The following is a 9,228-nucleotide window of genomic DNA, read 5'->3' as shown; positions in this document are numbered from 1 at the left end:
TCACACGCACTACCTTAGTAGCCATCCCTTTTCTTCCCACGCTAGCCTCCCTGACTATAAATCGGTTTCCCCAATACCTCTCCCTAGTGTTCCGTCACTTATTCTACTTACCCACCAATTTCTCCTCACTTCCCCTACGTTCCCTCGTTTAATTATCTCTTACTAACTACCTTACTAATTTACGACGTGTTAGTGAAAAGGTAAGCGTGCGATCGAAAGCGAGAGTGCAAGCGAGAGAGAAAGAATGATAATGCAAACGCATCGCGCATCTTAATCCACTTATGCTATTACATAACCATTACTTACAATCTTTACGCTTCTAACCTAAGCGACTTCAATTTTGTTTTTCTTTCACTTCTCTTGCACCTCCATTTTGCCATTTTACGTTTGCATGCATTCTCTCATTCTCTCTCATTCGCTCCTCTAGCACATCCCAACTCCTTTGTCCATTTTTCCCCTGATCCATCCTCACCTAGAATGTTTACCACATTCTCTTTCAAGCTTCCTCTGTCTTCCATTTCTCTCCTATACATCTTTCACGTACATGCTCCCATGTTTCCTCTTCCCACTCACAGATTCCGCACCTTCTATTGTCTTTCTTTTTTCAATACATTCCTTCCCTTACCTTGTTTCCATATCTAGAACTTGCAATTCTGATCCACCTTCTCTTTCCCCATCCTTTTTCTGAATACTTTGGCACTTCTTCCTTTTTTATCATCTTATAACGTTTATTATATTTTGATTCCTCAATCATCCCTCATCTTTTTATTAGTCGCCTTTCCCTCTCCTTTTTTCCAATTCTTCGTAGTTTAGTCCAGTCCCGTCTTCTATATTTGTAATATTAAAGAACTCCCTTTCTTCTTCTTCCCATCTCGTTTATTCTATCGCCCTCTCTTTCATCTCTTCTACTTCCATCATACACTTTCTCGCTAACTCCTCTCCCCTTTCCTCCCTTAGCTTTGTCACAAATTTCCATGCCCTCTTTCCCGATATTTTATTTTTTGCGCTTCTTCTCTCACCATATATCCTGGCGTCCTCCAGTCTACCCTTAGTGTTCACCGTATATATCTTTCTTGTAAACTGTTGATATCTTTCCTCTCTTTTTATTCTCATATCTCTGCTCCATAACCTAACGCCGGCCACACCAGCGTATCAAATAACGATTTTTTTAAACCTTCTTTTTCTTATTCCCCATATCTGTTAGATTGCCCCTGCTGCTTTTTTATTCTTTCTCTTATATGAGCTCTATTATCTCCATTCTATTTCTGGAAATTTATAAAAATGTTGGATATTGAATTTTGGGTAAATTATGATAAGTTTCCATATTTACCTGAAAATTACCATAAATGACCGAAAATTTTCATAAATGTCCGGATATTTGTAGACTTTCAAATTGAATTTTTGGCAATTTATGGTAAGTTCCCGAGTAAAAATACTTCGACTTGAGCTCGACTTGAATTGCCCCCAATCAAGACATGCTGAAGTCGAAAAGGTCGACTTGAGAATGTCTCGGCTTTGAGACGGAGCCAGAGTTCAAGTTATGTCTTGGAGACAAGTTTCTATGCCTTGAAGACAAAAATTTATCCCTTGACTCAAATTTTAATGACTTCAACACGAGCCGTTTATAACTTCGAGTATATACCTGTCCTAAAAAACAGGTTCCTTCTGACATTTTAAGGGTTATCCTTGGCAGACCGAAGGAACCGAATGGAGCCTCTACAAAGTACCAGTAAAGACTCCATTGGGTCCCCATTCGGTCCCTTCTTAAAAAACTAAAAAAAAAAAACCAGAAAAATCAACTTTTAAATTGTTGAAATTCGGATTCTACGTTGAAATTCACTATTGAAGGTCACGGAATAAATTTAACGTAGAATCCGAATTTCAACAGTTTAAAAGTTCATCTTGCTGTATTTTTGAGTTTTTTAAAAAAGGAACCTAACGAGGACCCAATGGGGTCTTTACGGGTACTTTGTGGAGACTCCTTTCGGTGCCTTCGGTCCGCCAGGGTATATATTCGTTCAGACCCACAGATTTTGAATTTTTAAATTAAAAATAATTAATTTAATAATTACAAATTTTTAATTCATTTACTTTAATCTCATTTATGAGCCGAAAAAGGTTCGTATCAAGGCAGGTATACTTGAGACAAGTAAATGTCGTCTTAGCCAAGACAAGACTTGACTTGCGACAAGTAAACGCCGGTTTACCTGTTGTGGCCATAAAAGTAAGACGAAGGCTTATGTCTCGACTCAGTTTTGAGACGCAGTCAGGCATCGATGTCTTGGAGACAAACTCAAGACATAACCAAGTCGAACTCAAGTCGAAGCATTTTTACTCGAGTTATCCTTATAATTAGCGTAAATCATGCTTCCTTTATTCGAAATCTAATATGGGCTGAATTCATGACTGTATTTCGAGAAACGTCAGAGATCATCCATTTGTTATGAAAAATATCGTACGCGCCAAGAGTAAGAGGGAATTTTTCGACTTGTGTATGTTTCAGTTAAGGAGGAACCATCACAACTGCCGAGATCAGTCGACTATCCAGTCGTACTACCTACACTCGTATGACTTACTGAGTTAAAATCTGGCAACATTGTAATCATGTCGCCGGCGACATGAATCAACGTCTGACTGAGATCTACATTGATCGCGCCTCGCGATGTTGCCAAATTGCGATAGTCAACGTTCAGAAGCGCAAGTTTCGTGATTAATTATTTTTTTCACTTATATACAGGAACCAAATAGTGAATATTATTTTTGCACCTCAATTTTGAAATACTTGTTTTTCATTTAAAAAATTATCAATAATATCTTCATGGTGGTTACTTAGATAACACTCAGTAAAGAGCTCAAAACAGCCATCTCTCATAAGACGCAATGTTAAATATGACGAAATTAAAAACATTAATAACTTATTTATAAAGTACCCTAGGCTTCTGAGATTTTAAGCGCAAAGGGGCATAAGCCCTAACATTTTGGCACAGCAAAAGGTACAAAAAGGCATAGTAGCTAAAGTATTAAATTAAAAAAAGGGCATAAGCGCTGAAATTTGTCACAGCATAGTGGTATAAACACCAACATTTGGTACCGTAAAGGGGTATAAGTGGCAGTTTTGAAATTCCAAAAAGGGATCATTTGGTCAAGAAAAAGGGTTTTTGATGCAAATTTTAACGTAGAATCCAATATTGAACAATTTAAAAGTTGATTTTGCTGTTTTTTTTCAGTTTTTTAAAAAGGAACCGAATGGGGACCCAATGGGGTCTTTACGGGTACTGTGTAGAGGCTCCGTTCGGTTCCTTCGGTCCGCTATGGTAATGCCCTTTGCTGTTCCAAATAATGGCGAAAATACCCTTTTTCTTGGCCGTTAAAAACTTCAAAAATAAAATACCGGTCATTTACATGGGCCGAAGGCGCCTTCAAGTGTATCTTCTTTTAATAGCAGTTAGTAAGCGTTCCGTCGGTAACTTTAAGAATTTCGTTGTGACACGCCTTCCTCCTAAAGCGCGCTAAAGTTTGAAAATTGTACTTCCGTAATGGATTCTGCATCCACCAACGTTGACCTCTCCTCTCAGACCGCTAGCAGAGGTTAGAACCTCAACTCCTCTGCGATGAAAACCTACTATTTGAGTGTAACTAAACTCGTTGAAATTCAATTTTAAATTCAAAAGGAAAAAAAATGAAAATCACAAAGTTCAATTTAATTCAGTATTTAATTATCAAATCAAATTTACAATAGTCAGATCCTTCTTTTCAAAAATAATTGAAAACTACAATTTTACAGAAGCAAAGACAAAACCGACCGGTCGCGACCGAAGGAAGGATCTTTCTTATTTTTCTGACTTTTTAGGGATCGATGGATCCAACACAGTAGCCCATGGTCCCCTTCTCTCTGTACATTTCTTATACTTCATTCATCTAACGAGGAAAGTAGCCAATGAGCTTTCTTAAGATCCCACTTTTAATCTAAAAAAATCCGCCCACGCGATAATTACGGGCCCTCACGTTTTAATATTCATGATGGCCGCGACGACGGTTGCGGCAACGAAAACGGATAAGAAAGATTAGTATTAAGCACGTACAGGAATTTAACATTTATAAATCTAACAAGTCCACATCCGCCGACAACGCGCTTCCAAATAGGTTATTTTGACTCAACGATCTACAACTTGAATATCTCTACATAATGAAACTTATTTCTTAAATCAACGACTCATGAACTTGAAATCCCAAACTAATTTGAATTCTTAAACTCAAAGTTTCAATCAGCAATTCGCAAAACTAAAACTCATTAAGATAGTTTAACATGAGAAAACTCTCATTGCTCACTTCCTGTTCAGATTTCTTTCACAACTTACAATATCTTAAATACAAGTATTATTTTAAACAAGCAAAATTCCAAAATGCTTTGATGAGTCCTTCTTGGAATATATAATTTTGCTGTCAACAAAGAAATCTCTATATACAGTTTCTCAGTATTATTTACACCCTTTTATCTTGTTCCTGTTAGGACAAGTCGACCCGCCACTTGCGATTGCCAAATTCCTACATCCTAACTCATTTTAATTAATATTAAACTTCAATTTTTATTAAATGTGAAGCTTCATAATTTTGCCGCCTAAGTATCGTAATTTTCAGTCGGTAAAACAGCTATCTGTTACATTGTCTTGATGCTAGCGCCACGCAGTGGACACCTCAGACAACAACGCTGCGATGCAAGTTACAGAGAAGTTTACTTTTAAACTTCGCGCACAACATACTACTTGAGCTATTATGGATGCGCTTGAAGTCACCTTCAGCAGAAGTTAATTACATTTTTTTACATGTTTAACGCTGCAAAAAAATATTGCGATTACTCCATGAGATTCTAATCGCAAATTTAACGTAGAATCCGAATATCAACAGTCTAAAAGTTGACCTTGCTGTTTTTTTTTAGTTTTTTTAAAAGGAAACGAATGGGGACCCAATGTGGTCTTTAGGGGTACTTTGTAGAGGCTCCATTCGGTTCCTTCGGTCCGCCAGGGATAGCATCAGCATTTGGCACATAAAAGGGGTGCAGGCGCCAAAGTTTGGCACCGTAAAGGGGTAAAAAACCAACATTTGAGACCGCAAAGGGGTATAACCGCCAAAGTTTGAAATTCCAAAAGGGTAAAATTTGGCGTCAACATTTGACACAGCAAAGGGGTATAAGCACCAACATTTGGGAACGCAAAGGGGTATAAGCGCCAAAGTTTTAAATTCCAAAAGTGCAATATTTGGCGCCAACATTGGGCACAGCAAAAAGACATACGCGCCAAAGCGCCAAGATTTACTTTCAGCCATATTTTCATCAGATTTTTTTAAACATTTTTTTCGTCAAATTTTTTTCTTCAAACATTTTTTTATACATTTTTTGTTCAAAATTTTTATTTTACAAAATTTTAAAATATTTTGGTTTAAGATTCTATTATGATATAAATTAAAGTTTTTATAGGCTATGAAACCCTTCTTTGCAGGTGTTCGGGCCAACTTTGAATACTTTTTTACCGAAAAATACCGAATTTCTAACAAAACACACGAATTCTTTGCTAAACGGTTAAATTTTATCTAAATAAGATCAATCTTCAACAAAAAATGAAAGTTACATTTTCAAATAAAAAATTGTTTACCAAAACAAGCGAATTTTCAATAAAACAATGGATTTTCAAACAAAAGGGATACTCTTAAACAAAATTGCTCAAATTTAAATAAACTAGATTAATTTTTAGGAGAGAATTTAATTTTCAACCAAAATAATGATTTTTCAAATTAAAAAAAGATAAAATTACATACGAAAATGAAATTTTCAGTAAAAAAAAATGGTTTTTTAACAACAAAAAAAGGATTTTTAAGAAAATATTTGAAAACAAACTGATTGAATTCATATGCAGTTATTGTTGACAGTTAATAATTATCTTGCCGAATCAGGCCCCGTTTCTGCATCCGTGTCTTCCAAAAGCTTTAATACAAAAGACTAATTTTTGCCGAAAAATACAAATTTTTAATATAACATATGATTTTTTTGCCAGACAGTTGAATTTCATTTAAAAAACAAAAATCTTGAAATCAAAAATAGTACATTTACATTTTAGATAAGGAACTTTTTACAAAAACAAAGAAATTTGCAGCCAAACAAAAATTGATTTTTCAATGAAAAAGGACACTTTTTGATAAAATAGTTTTTTTTTAAGTGGATTAATTAGAGTTGAATTTTCAACCAAGAGAATGAATTTATAAACAAGATTTTTAATTTTTTTAAATACTTACCAACAAATTTTCAAATTTTAGATTAGTTTTTAACCAAAAAGTTGAATTTTCAAACAAAAACATGCATTTTTGAAATGGTTTCTATTTAATGTTCAACTAAATAGTTCAATTTTCAATAAAAAATATGAATTTTTAATCAAAAAGGTTAATCTTTTACCGCAAAAAAACGAATTTTCAACAAAATACATAAGCTTTTAACCAAACAGTTAAATTTTATCAACAAAAGATCAATCTTCAACTAAAAATGGAGTAGCTACATTTTTATTTAAAAAATTAGAGACAAATTTTTAATCAAACAGTTGACTTTTAAACTAAAAGGGATACTTTAAAGCAAAATTTTTTAATTTTCAATAAAGTAGATTAATTTTTCAGCAAATACTTTAATTTTCAACGAAAATCATAAATTTCCAACTAAAAAATATCCATTTTTAACTACAAAAATGGAATCGTTAAATTTACATTTTAAAAAAATTAATTAAAAAAAAAAGAAATCTTTTAAACAAAAATGGAATAGTTCCATTTTTATTCAAAAAATTAATAATGTAGCAAAAAAAACAACGAATTTTCAATTTAAAAAAAGTCACATTTTTAACCGAAAAATGGATTTTTCAATCAAAAATGGTACTTTTTAACAAAATAGGTTCGCTTTAAAAAAAATCAGATTAATTTTGAACCCAATATTTAACATTTCTACCAAAAATATGAATTATTAACTATGAAGATATCTTCTAACGAAAAATACAAATTTTCAGCAAAACATGTGCATTTTTAGCCTAACAGTTAAATTTAATCTAAAGAAAAAAGATAAATCTTTAGCCACAAATGCAAGTAACATTATCGTTTAAAAAAATTATTATTTACCAAAAATCGTTAAACTTCATCCAAAAAAAATCAAACTTTCAACCAAAAATGCAATAGTTACATTTTTAATTAAAAAATTAATTATTTAGCAAAAAAAAATTCAACGAAAAAGTTGTCTTTTTAACCGAAAAATTGACTTTTCAATAAAAAATGGCACTTTTTAACAAAATAGTTTAATTTTCAAAAAAGTAGATCAATTTTTAATTAAATAGTTAAATTTGTAACCAAGATGATTATTTTTTTACCGAAAGATACGAATTTCCAGAAAAACACGTGAATTTTTACATAAAGAGTTAAAAGTTTATCTCAAAAAGATAAATATCTAAAAAAACGGAATAATTACATTTTCATTTAAAAAATCCATTATTTACCAAAAAAAAAAAGAAATTTTCAAGAAAAAAGTTGAATTTTGAACTCAAAACATGATTTTTTAAGCAAAACATGAATTTTTAAACAAAAATATTAATTAAAACTATAACCAAAAATGTGATAGGTACATTTTCAATTAGAAAACTAATTATTTCCAAAAAAACTCATTTTCAAACAATAATAGTTATTTAATATTTTTTTTAACGAAAAATATCAATTATTTAGCCAAACAGTTAAATTTAATCTAAAGAAGATAAATTTTTGACTAAAAATTGAAAATAATTACATTTTAAATTTTAAAATCCATTATTTACTCAAAAAATACATTTTTAAGAAAACCTAAATGGATAATTTTCAACCCAAAACATGAATTTTTAACCAAGAAGATTTATTTTTACCGAAAAATACGAATTTTCAACAAAACATATAAAATTTTAGTCAAGATTTTAAATTTCATCTACAAAAGATAAATCTTTCAACAAAAAATGGAATATTTACATTTTCAATCAAAAAATTAATAATTAAGTCAAAAATTTAGCAAAAAAACAACGAACTTTCAATAAAAAAAAGTGGAATTTTCAACCAAAAAATGGCCTTTTCCATCAGAAAGGACACTTTTCAACAAAATAGTTTAATTTTTTACTGAAAAATAAAAATGTTTAGCAAAACATTAAATTTTTTAAGAAATAGTCCAATTTCATCTAGAAAAAATAAATCTTTTAAATAAAAATGGAATAATTACATTTTAAATTAAAAAATTAATTTTCAACAAAAAAAAAATAATTCTTAACTAAATTGTTGAATTTTGAATCAAAAAAATTAATTTTTAATCAAGAAATTAATTTTTTACTGAAAAATAAGAATTTTTAGGAAAACATTGAATTTTTTGACAAATGATAAAATTACATTTAGAAAAAATAAATCTTAAAAAAAAAATGGAAGTTACATTTTTAATTAGAAAATTAATTGTTTAGAAAAAAACAACGAGTTTTAAATAAAAAATAATTTTTAATCGAAAAATCAACTTTTCAATCAAAAAGGACACTTTTTAACAAAATAATGTAATTTTCTAAAATTTAGAAAATTTGTTAACAAAATAGTTGAATTTTCATTTTAAAAAATATGAAATTTTGATCAAGAAATTTAACTTTATACTGAAAAATCTAATTTTTTAGCAATACATTAAATTTTTTGGCAAATAGTAAGATTTCATTTAGAAAAAATAAATCTTTTAAGCAAATATGGAAAAATTAAATTTTTAATTAAAAAATTAATTATTTAGTAAAAAAAAAAACAACGAATTTTCAACAAAAAAGTCTAATTTTTTAACGAATAATGGAATTTTCAATCAAAAGGACACTTTTTAACAAAATAGTTTAATTTTCTAAGATTTAGAAAAAATTTTAACTTTTTTTGAATCAAAAAAATTAATTTTTAATCAAGAAATTAATTTTTTACTGAAAAATAAGAATTTTTAGGAAAACATTGAATTTTTTGACAAATGATAAAATTACATTTAGAAAAAATAAATCTTAAAAAAAAATGGAAGTTACGTTTTTAATTAGAAAATTAATTGTTTAGAAAAAAACAACGAGTTTTAAATAAAAAATCATTTTTAATCGAAAAATCAACTTTTCAATCAAAAAGGACACTTTTTAACAAAATAATGTAATTTTCTAAAATTTAGAAAATTTGTTAACAAAATAGTTGAAT

Source organism: Belonocnema kinseyi, chromosome 5 (assembly GCF_010883055.1).
Source record: "Belonocnema kinseyi isolate 2016_QV_RU_SX_M_011 chromosome 5, B_treatae_v1, whole genome shotgun sequence".
Classification (NCBI taxonomy): domain Eukaryota; kingdom Metazoa; phylum Arthropoda; class Insecta; order Hymenoptera; family Cynipidae; genus Belonocnema; species Belonocnema kinseyi.
The sequence above is the reverse complement of the archived record's forward strand: the minus strand, read 5'-3'. Positions refer to the sequence as shown.